This window comes from Elephas maximus, chromosome 11, assembly GCF_024166365.1.
Source record: "Elephas maximus indicus isolate mEleMax1 chromosome 11, mEleMax1 primary haplotype, whole genome shotgun sequence".
In the NCBI taxonomy this organism is placed as follows: Eukaryota; Metazoa; Chordata; class Mammalia; order Proboscidea; family Elephantidae; genus Elephas; species Elephas maximus.
In genome coordinates, this window is record NC_064829.1 from 41,730,990 (window position 1) to 41,747,295 (window position 16,306).

Below are 16,306 nucleotides of genomic sequence, written 5' to 3' on the forward strand. Positions count from 1 at the left end.
ATGATATCCTTCTTCAGGGACTGGTCCCTCCTGATACCATGTCCAAAGGACATGAGATTAAGTCTTGCCGTCCTTGCTTCTAAGGAAACAGCAAAAGAGACTGAGAAGGTATGGACAAAAAGGTTAGAAATTCTAAAAGCAAAAACAAGTCAAGGAGGTAAAGGCAATGATTACTGTGGTGTCAAATGCTGATAAGAATTCAAGAATAAATGATCTGTGCATTTGGCAACATGGAAGCTGTTCCTAAGTTTTGTAAAAACAGAATTAAGTGGTGGGAGGGGGAGGGGAAGCACTAATTGGTATGTTTGGTTTAAAAGCTAAAGAAGCTAGACAGAAAAGAGAATATTATAGGATTAAATTTACGTGAAGTTTAAAAACAGGTAAAATAAATTATGGTGACAGAAATCAGCAGAGGTGTTACCTTTGGGGAAGATGGGGGTAGGGAGCTGGAGGAGACACAAGTGGGGTTTTTAGGACATTCCTGATCTGTGTGGTATTTATATTGGTGTTTTCTCCGTGAACATTCATTGAACCATACACTTGTAACTTTCACAGTTTACTGCATTTTGCTATTCAATAACAAAGTTTTCTTTCTAAAACTAGAGAACGATGGAAGAATATTTGGAGACAGTGATAGACAGATCTTTCAAAACGTTTTGCTTTAAAGGAAGAAGAGAAATGGGGCAGCAAATGGAGAGTGAAATGGGATCAAGAAAAAGACTGAAATAGGGGCATGTTGATTTGCTAATGAAATGATCTAGTGGAGCAGAAGAAAATGACCATGCAGAAGAGTGAGGAGATTGGAGCAATTGTCCTTGCGGTAGACAGGAGGAACGGGATTGAATGCCTAAGCAGAGGGTTTGGCTTGGCTAGGAGCATGGGAAGTTCATTCAAAAACAAACAGACAACAACAATAACAAAAGGCAATGTAGAGATGCAGGAGGGTAATTAGATGTGCTGGTGAGTTCTTACAGAAATTCTTTTCTGATTGCTTCCGTTGTTTGTCCAAAGTAGGAGGCAAGTCATCAGCTGAGAATGAGGATGAAGTGTGGAAGTTCTATGGAGAGAGCAGAAAGAAGGAAATACTCGTCTAGGAGAACAGAGATGAGAACATACTAGGAAAAGAAAATATGACAACCAAACAGCATGAAGGGTCTCACTGAGGTTCAAATTCAGGAATTTAAAATGAACCTTGTCAGTGCAGTTTTGTGTTGTTCTGTAGCCACATTCAGCTGTACAGATGTAGGTATGGGAAAAGCAAAGAGTTAAATTTAACCTGAATTGTAGTTGGCCAAACGGAAAAGCAGTGGAACTGAGAAGGCAGATGCTAGGAAGTGATTTTAATGATTTACAAGAAATTAAAGCTAGCTAAGGAGAGAAAAAAGAACATGAGAGAAATGACTGTGAAAAGGTGGTGGCATCAACACCTCTCATATAACAAACACTGTACAACGGTTCTTATATATATGTGAAGAGCTGCTGGTTGACTTGCCAAGACATTTTCTCTTAGGTAAGCAGCTAACACAGGCAATGGGGACAACGACAACATTGCTTTAGGCCACAAAATTATGATCGCATATAGAGACCAGTAGAGAGAAACAAAAGACAGAGCTTTCAGAATTGTGATATCATTAAATTTTTTTTTTTTTTTTTTATGGCTACGAAGAAGTTCAAACTGACTTTAAGGGTAATCTATTATCTTGGCTGTGTGAGAATACATTTGTTCTATCATTGGTTAATACTGTCAAGTTTTACAATATCTTCTCTAAATCATTTTCCAAGTCCAGACAAAATGGATTCAATTTAATTCAGTTTATTTTGTCCAGTTGTGTTTAATAGCATGAAATTTGGGAGTCAGGATGTATTCCAAATAGCTAGAAATGTAATAATTTATGAATAATAATAAATAGGAATAATAACATTATTATGCCTTAATAATAACTGAGGAATAATAATAGAAGCCAGTATTATCAGAAGCTCTTTTCTGCTCCTCTAAGAATTTTTGGCTCTTGATGACTGTGGTATAAAAGGATAGGCATAAGAACATGCATATTTTTACAAAATAATTTTTAAAGTTTGACAACCTGAATCTAAAATTAGGCATCAATAATTATCAAGGAATCAAAGTTAAGTAATATAAAAACAGTGTTCTAGACATATTAATTCTTGACTCTTCATTATACATATGTCTTTGACTCATCTTCTGCTGAAAAGTTATTCCTACAAGCCAGGTTCCTGAATTGGACCTGGGTAAATACATGAGACTTGACAGTCAATCTATATGTTGGGCTGAGCCAATAAAAACTCTTACAGAGATTTTGAATTAAGACATAAAGAACAAGCCAGTCATATGATGCTAAGAGCCAATATATGATTAATTAGAAAAAAATCAAAGCTATTCAGAAATAATAATAATGTAAGAGGAGGGGAAATTCTGATTTTGTGAAGAAAATTGTGCTTGCACATTATTTGTGTATGGAAACTTATCTCGGGTTTTTAAGTTCACTTTTATACTTACCACCTATTAACCATATGGAAACCTTGGTGGTGTAGTGGTTAAGAGTACAGCTGCTAACCAAAAGGTCGGCAGTTCGAATCCACCAGGAGCTCCTTAGAAACTCTATGGGGCAGTTCTACTCTGTCCTATAAGGTCTCTATGAGTCGGAATGACTTGACAGCAATGGGTTTGGTTTTTTGGTTTATCAACCATATACAATGATAGATTTTAAAAAAGTAAAAATATAAAAGTTCTAGCCATGCTCAAAACAAGAGTAGGGCATAAAAGAAAGGAAGGAAGAGGGAGGGAGGAAGGGACCAAGGAAGAGAGAGGAAGAAAGACAGAAAGGAGAGAAATAGAAAGAAAGAATAGGTTGTGGTATTCTCAGGTTGGAGAATGCTTTAATAAACTTCGCCTCTGTGGGATAAAAGAGATTAAAAAAGAGAAGAATAAAATTAAAAAAAAAAAAAAAAAAGATGAGGCAAGGCTTTTCACCTTGTAGTGCCTAAAACAAGGCCGATGCCAACACAAAAGAAGCCTCACTTATATAAAGCTGATTTCTGAATCTAGCTGGCTACGTGCATAATTAAAGCTTTAAAAGTACTTCTAAAATTCTAAAAGTACAAGCTACAATTTCCAGTTGGAATCCCAGAAGGAAAGAAGAGAGAAAATGAGATTGGACATTTTTTATTTTGGAAAAAATATCTGAAAAATTTCCAAATTGATGAAAATTTTAACTCACAGATCCAAAAAGCTCAGCAAACCCTAAGCAGAATTAAGAAGAATGAAAGAAAGAAAAATGCACTTAGGCATACTATAGGCAAATTGTTGAAAACCAAAGATAAAAGAAAATCTTAAAAGAAGACAGTGACAAAATACATGTAACACCCAGAAGTACACACTAAGAATGATGGCTGACTGCACATCATAAACAATTCAAGCCAGAACAAAAAGTAACATTATCTTTAAAATCCTGGAAAAAATATTCACAACTTAGGAGTCTACTATCAGTGAGAAAAATCCTTGAAAATGAATGCAAAACAAAGACATACCTGATAATAGCTAAGAGAATTTGTCACTAGCAGAATCTGCACTACAAGAAATGATACAGACAAGTCTTCAGGGTGAAAGTAAATGATTTCAGATGGAAACTCAGCTTAAACAAAAGGGAAAGAATGGTAAATATATAGGAAATATAAAGGACATATTTTATCTTTTTTATTTTCTATAAAAGCCAGTTGATTAAAGCAAAAACAGTAACAATATATTATAGGATTTGTAAACTATGAAGAAGTAAAATACATGAAAACAACAGCACAAAGAACCAAAGAGAGTAATTGGAAATATATAATTTTAAGTTTCTTATAGTAAAAATAAAGTGGTACAGTATGAATTCAAGAAGTACTATAAGATATTCATATCGAAATTCCTAGAGCAATCACTAAAAGAAACGGTGCTAAAAAAGGAATATAGAAAAAATGAAATACTAAAATATACTTGATTGATTCAAAAGAAAACAGGAGTAGAGGAAGAAAGAATAGATGGAAAAAACAGAAAATAACTAGTAAGATGACAGACTTAAAAGGAACCATATCAAAAATTTCATTAAACAGAAATAGACTAGACACTCCTATAAAAGGCAGAGATTGTCAGACAGAAAGAGAGAGCGGCAAGAGAATGACGCAACTATACACTGTCTTACAGAGCTGCATTTTAAATATAAATAAACAGAAGGTTAAAAATAAAATGATGTAAAAACAACTACGATCATTCAAACTGTAATGATAAGAAAGCTGGTGTGGCTGTATTAGTAGCACACAGAGTAGGTTGATGACAAAAACTACTAACAGAGATAAAAAGGGACACTGCATAAAGACACAAGGGTCAGTTCATTAAGAAGACGTAATTTTAAATGTGTATGCACCAAGTAACAGAGCTTCAAAATACATGAAGCTAAAATTTACAGAATTAAAGGAAGACATAGACATAACTACAACTATGCCGTCATTGTTAGGTGTTGTTGAGTCGATTCCGACTCATAGCAACCCTATGTACAAGAGAACACAACACTGCGTGGTCCTGCGTCACGCCCACAATCATTGTTATGCTTAAGCCCATTGTTGCGGCCACTGTGTCAATCCATCTCATTGAGGGTCTTCCTCTTTTCCACTGACACTGTCCTTTACCAACCATGACGTCCTTCTCCAGGGACTGATCTCTCCTGACAACGTCCAAAGTACGTAAGACATAGTCTCGACATCCTAACTTCTAAGGCTCATTCTAGTTGTACTTCTTCCAAGACACATTTGTTCATTCTTTTGGGAGTATATTCAATATTCATCACCAACACCACAATTCAAAGGCATCAATTCTTCTTCTGTCTTCCTTATTCATTGTCCAGCTTTGGCATGCATATGATGCAATTGAAAATACCATGGCTTGGGTCAGGCGCACCTTAGTCTTCAAGGTGACACCTTTGCTTTTCAACACTGTCTTAGTCATCCAGTGCTGCTATAACAGAAATACCACAAGAGGATGGCTTTAACAAACAGAAATTTATTTCCTCACAGTAAAGTAGGCTAAAAGTCCAAATTCAACACATCAGCTCCAGGGAAAGGCTTTCTCTTTCTGTTAGCTCTGGAAAAAAGTCCTTGTCCTCAATCTTCCCACAGTTGAGGAGCTTCTCAGACGCAGGGACCCCGGGTCCTAAGGACGTGCTCTGCTCCTGGTGCTGCTTCTTGATGAGGTCCCCAACTTTCTGCTTGCTTCCCTTTCCTTTTATCTCTTGTGAGATAAAAGGTGGTGCAGGCCACACCCTTGGGAAACTCTTTTTACCCTGGATCAGGGAAGTGACTGAGTAAGGGTGGTGTTAAAATCCCACCCTAATCTGTTTTAACATAAAATTACAATCACAAAGCAAAGGACAACCACAGAATACTGGGAATCATGGGCCAGCCAAATTGATACATATTTTGGGGGGACACAATGCAATCCATTACAAACCCCTTGAAGAGGTCTTTTGCAGCAGATCTACAACTATAGTTGGAGATTTTAACATATCTAAGTAATTGGTAGAACAAGTAGATTAAAATCGGCAAGGATATAGATTTGAATGGCTACCAACCAAGATGACTTAATTGACATTTATAGAATTCCACACAAAACAACTGCAGAATGTTTTATTTTCATGTGCACATGCAACATTTAACAAGTCAGATAATATACTAAACTAAAGAACACGTCTCAACAAATTTAAAAGTTTTGAAATCACACAGACAACAATTAAGAAAAAAAAAAAGCTTTAAAGAAAACTCCAAATATTTGGAAGTTGAATATCCACCTCATAATAATTCATGAGCCAAATGAGAAATCACAGGGAAATTAGAAAATATTTTGATTTGAATGAACATAAAAACAAAATTTATCAAAATGTATGTAAAGTAGCTAAAGCTGTGTTTAGACAGAAATACATAGCTTTAAATGCTCATATTAGCAAATAAGCTTTAAAACTAAGAAGTTAGAAAAAGAAAAGCAAATTAAATACAAACTAGGCAAAAAAAAGAAGTAAATCATAAAAAATAAGAATGGGGCTCAATTAAACAGAAAATCTACAAAGGATACAGAAAAAACAATACAACAAGAAGTCAGTGCCTTGAATAAAAAAAAAGAAAAAAATTTTTTACTCATATTAATAAAATTCATAACCTCTTGGAACAACTAATCATGAAAAAAAAATATTACCAATATCAAGAATGAAAAAGGACATCACTACAGATTCTACAGACATTGAAAAGATAATGGTGTTATTCTCAACATTTTAAGCCAACAAATTTTTAAAAATTAGATAAAAATAAATTCCTAAAAAAAAAAAACACACCTATAACTAAAAGAAATATTACATCTAAATAGTTCTTCCTTTTATGTGTTAAATAAATGCATTTACAATAGCCTCCCCCCGCAAAAAAAAAAAAAAACTTTAAAGAAAAAAGCTTCCAGAATCAAATAGTTTTGCTGGTGTATTTTATCAAACACCGAAGGAAAAAGAATATAAATGTTACAGAAACTATTGGAAAAAATGAAGAAACAGAGAATAAATTCCAGCTTTTATGAGGTCAGTATAACTTAGATACCAAAATTAGACAAAAGTATTTCAAGAAAAGAAAATTTGCTGGTCAATGTTGCTTATGAACACAGATACCAAAATACTCAGCAACACTGAATCCAACAATATATAAAAATGTTAACACATAACGACTAAATGGTGCTTTATCCCAGGAATGCTATATTAACTTATCAGTTAAAAATCAATTTATGTAATTCCTCACTTCAATGCAATAAATGAGAAAATATCATGTAATCATCTTAATGGATTCATGGGAAGCATTTGAAAGACTTCAATATCAATATATGATTAAAAAACTTTTGGGGAATAATCCTCAATCTAATAAATGGCATCTGCAAATACCATATCTCATTTAATAATGATACACTGTGATCTCTCCACATAGCTTGGGAACAAGCCAAGGATGTCTGCTCCCACCATTTCTATTCAACCTTTTTTTTAAAGGTCCTAGTGGAGCCCGGGTGCCACAGTGGTTAAGCACTTGGCTGTTAACCAAAAGGTCAGCAGTTTGAAACCACCAGCCACTCCTTGACAATCCTATGGGGGCAGTTCTACTCTGCCCTGTAGGGCTGCTATGAGTTGGAATCAACTCAACAGCAACGGCGTCAGGTAGTATAATAAGACAAAATTTAGTCTATTCAAAATCTACTTAAATCAGGCAAATTTGGCACAGGAAATACGGCCAATAAACAATATTTACTTGCGTTCCTACACATCAGTAATAAAAATCGGAAAAGGGAGAAAATACAATTTACAGATGCACCAAAAACTTAAAATATTTAGAAATAAATGGAAAAAACAATAGCTGTGCAAGATCTTTATACTTAAAACTACAAAGAAGTTGCTCAGAGAAGCGAAAGTAGACCCAATAAATGGTAATTATGCAATGTTCATGAACTAGAATGCTCAATATTGTTAAGATGTCAGTTCTTCCCAAATAGACTTATAAATTTAACGCAAACAAAAATTCCAGCAGGGTAATTTTTTTAGAACTAACATGGTGATTCTAAATATTTTTTAAAATCTTCCAGGATCTAGAATAGCCAAAACAACAACAATAAAATATCTTGAAGAAAAACAAAGTTGGAGGATTCACACAACTTGATTTCAAGATTTACTGTAAAATTATAGTAATCAAGATAGTGTGGATTGGTATATGATACACAAATAGATTTATTAATGGAACAGAATAGAGAGTCCAGAAATAAACCACACATACACAATCAATTGATTATTGACCAAGGCAACTCAGTGGAAAAAGAATAGTCTTTTCAGCAAATAATATTGAAAGAACAGAATGATTATATGGGGTAAAAATGAATCTCAGCTTCTAAAGATGCACTAGAAACAAACCCATTGCCATCGAATCGATTCTGACTCATAGCATGACCAACAAAAATGAGCTCAAGGTGGATAATAGATTGAAACATAGAAACGAAAACATGAGGATTCTAAAATAAAACAGAGGATGATATCTTTGCTACTATACGGTGAGGAAATAAATTCTTAAATAGGACAGAAAGTACACACACACACATACAAATTGATGAATTGGACTTAATCAAAATTAGCTTTCTGGTAATCCAAATAAACCACTAAGAAAATTAAAAATCAGCCTACATAAATAAAATATTCACAAAACATGTATCTGATGAACGGACTTGTATCTAGAATACATATTTGTTGTTATTATTAACTTTTAAAAGACACACAATAAAAAATAGTAAAACGACATAGAAAGATACTTCTCAATAGAAGACATATGAATAGTCAATAAAGCTAAACCATTAGAAGAAAATGCAAATTAAAACCACGATGAATTATCATTACACACCCACCAGAAATGCTAAAATTTTAAAATGTCTGTCAGCACCAAATATTGTGGAGGGTAGAGAGGAACTGGAACATGCATAGATTGCTTGTAGGAGTATAAAATAGCATAGCCATTTGGGAAAAAAGTTTGGCAGTTTTTTACAAAGTTAAATATATGTCTGCTCTCTATGACTACCAAGCATACTTCTAGGTATATATCAGAGAAAAATGAAAATATATATCCACCAAGGAACTTGCACTAGAACATTCACAGAAGCTTTATTCAGATTAGCCCCAAACCAGAAACAATCCAACCGTTCATCAATAGGAAAATGGATGAATAAATTTTGGTGTACTTGTTCATTGGAATTATAATCAGCAATAAAGAAAAATGAACTACTGAAACACACAACATGGATGAATCTCAAAATAATAAAAAAGCCAGACCAAGTGGGGAGGAAGAGTATATACCAGACGATAGTCTTTATATAAAATTTTACAAATTAAAACTAATATAGAGTGACTAGAAAGCAGTTCAGGAGATCAGTGGATGCCCAGGAAGGGGGGAGGTGGGGAGCAAAAACAGTCAGAAACTAATGGAGCTACAAAATAATGGGGACGTAGACAGATAACCAAATAAAAAAAATTAGGTTTGTATTTCATCAAAAGAAAAAAGAAACAGACCAAAAAAAAAAAAAAGTTTTATAGGAAAGGAGGTGTCATCATCTATATACATCATTACTAATAATGTAAAACGTAAAATTTAACCAAAAATGCGGTGTAACTAAATTGGGAAGGTAAGAGAAAAGATGGGTGAGTGCTATAGAAAATCAATGTTGTCATGGTAATGCTTCAGTGAACATCTCTGAGATTATACGTATATTTATATTTGCATTTACACCTATGATTATTGTTTTAGAAAATGTTCCCAAAGAATAATTCCTGGAAGTGGAACTGTAATTCAGACATGTGAGCATTTTGCTCTTTCTGGAAACATACTGGCAAATTGCTGTCTAGCATGTATCAATTTATATTTTCACCAATGCATTATAGGAGCACTGCTTTACCTCAATCATAACTACACCGTGGCAATACTATTATCCGTTTAACATCTTTTCCAATTTGATGGGGAAATAATGACTCTTTTATTAGTTTCCATTATTCTAATTATTTTTGAGTTTGAATAGTTTTCTCATATTACTCATCTGGTTTTGTTTGTTGTTTTTATTTTGGGGAGGTTGACTTTATGTCTCGTCATTTCAAGAACTTTGTTTCCTTTAATATTGAGTAAGTGGAAGATAATCAACAAAATGAAGCAAAAACAATAAAGCTTGAGTCTGGTTTTCAGGGGGAAAAAAAAACTGGCAAAATCACCTTTTAAAAAATACTGCTGTAGGGGAAGACAAGCAGTCATGTTCACGTTCAAGTGCGTAGTTTTTTATTGCTTTGAAAATAGTGCACCATAAGTTTAAGAAACATAGCTGGTTCTTGAGCTATTTTACTTATCTCAGCTGATTAAATTTTGAATTGCCAGTTTGTGCAGGAGCCATTCTTTTATGGCTTATCTAATTTTATAAGCAATATTTCACAAATCTTGAAACTAATTCAAGCATGAAGAATCATGAAAGTGTATGTTATAATGGGGCAGGGGTACAAGTTTAGTCGTCCAAAGAAGACTGCATGATTCTGCTTGGGTATCAAGAATTAAGAGTAGAGCACAGTAAAACAAACACATAAAATACTTTTCAGACTTTTCCCTCCTACTTATTAAGTAATTTTTTGAGGAAAGTAAAATAATAATAATGATTTGGTTAGCCAGAAGGAAAGAAGAGGAAATGTGAAAATTAAAGGCACTTTCTTTCTCACTTTTTTTTTTTTTTTAACATTTTATTGTGCTTTAGGTGAAAGTTTACACAATAAATTAGTTTATCATTCAATAGTTCATACACAAATTGTTCCATGACATTGGTTGCAAGCCCCGCAATACGTCAGTATTCTCCCCAATTCACCCTAGGTCCTGTTTTCATTTGTCTGGTTTCCCTGTCTTTTCCTGCCTTCTCATCTTTGCTTTTGGGAAAATGTTGCTCTTTAGGTCTCATATAGTTGGTTGTTCTAAGGAGCACCTTCCTCACGGGTGCTTTTGTTTATTTTATAGGGCCGTCTGTTATTCGGCTGAAAGTGATTTTCAGGAGTGGCTTCAGTTTCACGTTAGAAAGCTGGCTCAGGGCTATAGTCTTGGTGGTTCCTCCTGTTTCTATCAGACCAGTATATCTGGTCTTTTTTATGAATTTAGATTTTGTTCTACATTTTTCTACAACTCTAATCAGGAAATTCTGTTGTGTCCTTGGTCAGTAGTGGTAACCAGGCACCACCTATCTCTACTGGTCTCAGTCTAGTGCAGACTATGGTTCATGGGGGCCAATTGCTTCCTTGAGTCTTTGGTTTTCTTCCCTCTTCTTTGCCCCAGATGGCAAGAAACCAATAGTTGTATCTTAGATGGCCACTTGAAAGCTTTTAAGACCCCAGACACCATTAACCACAGTGGGATGTAGAACATCACCTTTATGAGCTATGTTATGCCAATTGACCTAGATATACTGTTAGTAAAAGAATTTATTGAAAAAAACTGATTTCCTTTCTTAAGGGAGAAACAGATATTTAATTTTCTTTTATAAAAAATCATTGTCAGTTGTCCATATTCCCTCTGATACATAGGATTTAGTGTTTTAATTTATGTCATGTCACTGGGCTCTTTTGTTTGTTAGAATGTAAATTCTACCATAACAGTTATCTTGCCTGCCATATTTACTGTTATCCTTCTAGCAGTAAACAAGTGTCTGGCTCAAAGTAGGCGATTAATAGTTGTGAAATGGATGAATTATTTTTAAACTCAGTATATTAGCAATAGTAAGTCATTTCAATCATATATATGGAATTTATTAAATGCTTCCTGAAGTATAAACCACAACAAAAACATCACTTTTTCATTCACTATACCATGTTAATCATAGTTGAAAAAGAGGAGGGCAGGACTAATCTCCATTTAAGTCTCCTTCCGAGGCTTGGCATGAAGAGTATGGCTGTTCTTAGGCAAAATTCTGAAAAGTCAAAGCACTTTCTCTGTCAATGCCCTTCACCCCCAAATTAAAAAGCTTTCAAATGGACAGCTGTTGAAGCTGGGGGATGAGAACAGGTGTATATTCTACTAACCTCTCTACTTGTGTATATGTTTAGAATGTTTTGTATATGTTTTGTACGTATATGAAATGCTCCATAAAATAACAACAACAACAAAAAAACAGCCTTTAAGTACCTGCAGAGCCTTCCCAGTTGGTAGTTGGTAATTTCAACTTAGGTGTTCATTCATAGTTGCAAGAGATTTTTTTCTTTTTGGGGTAGAATAACATTTTTATTTTGATAAGAGAGAAAAAATCTAAGAACCCTCAGAGCTCAAAAGTATAATGGTAAAAATCCACATACCATGACAGGTGAACAAGGGAAATGCTTTCATAGAGAGCAGCCCCTAACACGTGAGGTGCCTTTGAGGAAAACACAGAAGGGGAGACTAATTGCAAAAGGTGCTTTCTCCGATCGGATGAGTTATAAAAAGACGCCCCTTCTTCGGTGCTGATGCAGCATTCTAGTGCATTTGGGTTGGGGGTAGAACATGACCTAGATTTAGCTTCCACTCAGCAGCAGCCTCTGTAGAGCACACAAACCTTACCACTTCACACCCACGCACAGCAGCCAAAGGGAGCCATTCTTAGTACCCTCCAAATCCCTCACGTGGGCGGTAGCCTATTCTGCTAGCCAGAAGCTTAGGGCGAATACTGTAAAATATGATTATCCAGTGACATGTGGCAAAAAATTAGTGCTGGCTAAACGGACTGAACGAAAGTCACCATTTCGCTGCATTCATTGTGAGTTTACTTAAATTCTGATTAGTTTGTTCTTATCACAGATCCATTTGTGATTATTTTTGGCTAATGGGAAAAGGAACCCCAGAACTTTGGGAAGATAGGCACATTCCTCCTCCTCATTCTTTCCATAAGATGACACCACAATTCTAGTTTCACTTTCACCTTGGCACAGGGATGGGACTGAGTCTCGACTGGAATGAGAGAATGACGAAAAGGACGTTTTCACTAAGCTCTGCAAGCGTTCAAGGTACTGGAAAGGCAGGAGACTTTGAGACCACAGGCCACTTCTCAGTTCTGCAGATGTCACCTGAGCCACACTACAAACAGGAAGGCAGAGCAGTCATTTGAACAACATTTTCTGAGCTCCTTCTATGCCCTAGGGTTCAAAGATGGGCTCCTTAATTCTTTCACATAGATTTGAATTGCTACTTTCTTTTATATAAAATATTGTAAAATGGCAAAGCATCATATTGAAAAGCACAGTAGCATTCAGAATTTCTAGGGTTCTTAGGTACACATTTCTTCACAATGGTTGTTAATGACACTGGCTGAATAAGAAAGCAGCTACTTTTATCAACAAGACTGATTACAGCGTGAGCCCTTGGATGCTGTACTGTCTGCTTGTGTTTGATTTGTGTGCAAACGTGTAAACTCCCTGATGGCACATTCACAGGTCGGTGTGAAAAGGTGTAACATCAGGCAATAAATGCCTGTTTTAGAATCCAATGGAATTTGCACAGTCCACTGAATAAAAGGCCCGACAGATTTATTTCTTTTTAAGTAATATTTTCATAAATATATTCACATACACTTGCATATATGTGCCAGGCGTTCCTTGGAAACCCTGTGGGCACTGGGTTTTTTGGTTTTTTTTTTATTGTTGCATATACGTATGCACATACGCATACATTTATGTGTATATGTGTGTGTATGAATATTTATGTGTATATTTATACATCCATATTTGTACATACATTTATTAATTGTATATGTATGCATGTGTGTGTGTATAATATATATATATAAAAACCAAACCCGGTGCCATCGAGTCAGAATATACATATACACACACACACATACACTCCCCAATGCCTATGAACCACTTCAAAGGTTAAATTTTCCTAAAAATTAAAAAATGGCGTAGTGGCTAAATGTTATGGCTGCTAACCAAAAGGTTGGTGGTTCGCATCCGCCGGGAGCTCCTTGGAAACTTTACGGGCAGTTCTACTCTGTCCTGTAGGGTCACTATGAGTCAGAATTGACTTGACGGCAGTGGGTTTGGTTTTTGGTTTTTACTTAACATTTAAACACAATTTGAGGGGAAAGCTCCCAATTATTCCAAATTCTAAATGGAATTCAAGAAATATACTTACAAGAATGAGAAAATTCACTTAAATTCATGTGAAATAGTTAATTTAAAATATCTGTAGTGCTCGCTTTGGCAGCACAGATACTAAAATTGGAACAATACAGAGAAGATTAGCATAGACCCTGCGCATGGATGACGTGCAAATTCATGAAGCCTCCCGTGTATTTAATGGTTACGCGACTCGAAGAATGTAATCACTAAATTGTACATATAGAAACAGTTGAATTGGTTTATGTTTTGCTGTGTGTATTCTCAACAACATAAAACTTTAAAAATAAATAAAATATTAGTAGAAGTGAAGGATGTTGGCAGAAATTTGATAGCAGCAGACCTTTAGTGGTTATTTGAGCAATTGATGATCTTTCTATTATCCATTACCGCCCCTTTCAGCATAAAACAAAAAGCGTTTGAGTGCTCCAGGATATTACCTCCCATGACAATAGTCAAGAAGCAACACACTATCTATCCATGCCTCTGGAAAAATAAAACAAACCAAAAATACATTTAACTTCCTAAGTAGGTTGACCAGAAACCACCAAATGAAAATACCCTATTATTTTTACACTAAACAAAACAACCTAATAGATGTTAACATCCAGACCTTTTCTATCATAAAAATAATTCCTGTGAACTAAAAGAAGAATCCAATGAATATTTGTGTGTTATTTTCTTTCCATTCAGATAATTGCAATATTTTGGCATTTTCTAGAAGCCAAGATATTTTAGTCTAAATTTGAATATGTGGGCAATGTCTACACATTCTCACCTGCAAGTGAGACAGTAAATACCTATATTGCTCTCTATATTAGAATGAAATCACTGTGGATTTCAGAGACGGTGGTCATAACCTTATCAGCATTGGTCAGGTCACAGAAATCTGCATTAAATCAGATTCTAAATGAAGGGCAGCTGTCTCAGGTGAAGTAAATTCCCTTCCTCTAAAATTAAAAAAAAAAAAATTAAGTCATTCTTATTAACCACGGCTTTTGCCCTTTATTAATAAAGACAATTGTCAATATACAAAGAACGTCTTCAAGCAGCAGCATTCTTGAGGTGACACTATATGTCATGGACAAAAGAACAATTCCCACAAGAAAATGATATACCGCCTCAATACCATCACTTCAACAAACAAATTTCTTCCCACAAGTAAGAATTTATTCCTTTGCTGCATTTCAGCAAGTAATTCATTTTAAAAAGGCATGTGGAGAAGATAAAACATTTAAAAAGTCATGTTCAAGGTAACCCATGTCTATATAATGACAAGCAAATATGAAAAGCAATAATTCAATAATTACTCATATGGGAGCAAAATACAAGCAAACATGGTTTAAAAATATTTGTTTTTATCTGGAAGTGAGTTTCTCAAATGCTTAGTCACCACTTATCAAGGAACACAGGTACATAATGAACAAAACAGCCAATTTCTTACAAGGTATTAAAAAAGGAGGGAAATTGATCATGGTGATAAATTCAAAGCAGCTGGGAAACTCTAGAAATGGTAACTTCTAGACTTTGCCCCGTGATGGTTACTACTGATATTCGTCCCTGGGTGGCACAGTTTTCGCTCTGCTAGTAACTTAAATAAATAAATAAATAAACTTAAAGGTGGTTCTAATCCACTCAGTGGGCACCACTGGAGGCCTGGTGATATACTTCTGTACGATTGTTGTTGTTACGAGCTGTGGAATCCATTGTGACTCATGGTGACCCCACCCATGCAGAGCAGAGCTGCTCCACAGGGTTTACAAGGCTGTGTGACCTTTCAGAAGCAGACCCCCAGGCCTGTTTTCAACGGCATCTCTGGGTAGGTTCAAACCATTTGTGCCACCCAGGGACTCTTCCTTAATATTACAGCCACTGAAAAACCCTATAGGAGTGCAGTTCTACTCGGACACACATGGGGTTGTCGTGAGTCAGAATCAACTAGACGGAAAAAGGTTTTTTACTGCCATTTGTTTTTCATGTAGGACTGCTATACATTTATATGGTCACCAACTCAGTGCGCAAAAATAAGAGGGCATTTTTCTTTTAGATTGAATTCCATTTATTTGCCTCACTTCTGCTCAGGAAGGGGAACATAAGCTAAACGAAGCTAGTTCAGTCATTTCCAGTTACTCAGTCTCTTTGTAAACTACTCAGGATTCTGACCACCACCACCACCTCTTCCCCATCTCTCTAGGAGTCTGAGTGATGTATGTCGTGTGAATCCTGGGAGGGGTGGTAGGAAGGAAAAGGAGACCAGTTTATTCTGTTCACTGTCCCCTAATGACGAGTGACGTTCCCAACAGATTTCTATCCTTTTTGAATCGGCTCATAATTACTATGACCCTGCCATACTTCCAGGTAATAGATTCAGGACTTCTTCATCCCGTCTATGGAGATTCTGCTAGTTCACCAGACCTCTCACCTGCTTCTCCCTGTCACCCCATCTCCATGCTGGGTATGTGTCTGTGAGACCTTCCTTAATAGCTACTGCTATTATTACACTCTTCAGATGCCATGTTGGACACAGAGCGCCTCTATAAAGCTTTGTGTCTTCTGGAGTACATCCTGGATAATGAGACATAAACTCCCTAGGTTCT

At 35.5% G+C, this 16,306-nt stretch overlaps 1 protein-coding gene and 1 non-coding gene across 4 annotated transcripts in view; one reads left to right on the plus strand and one right to left on the minus strand.

The window, feature by feature from the left end:
• The window catches only part of NOL4 (nucleolar protein 4), a 409,694-nt gene that overhangs the window by 252,798 nt on the left and 140,590 nt on the right, over positions 1 to 16,306 (minus strand). The window lies entirely within an intron of this gene.
• Positions 13,782 to 13,888, plus strand: LOC126086396 (U6 spliceosomal RNA). The gene has a single exon (XR_007519487.1). It is a non-coding gene; the product is annotated as a U6 spliceosomal RNA (small nuclear RNA).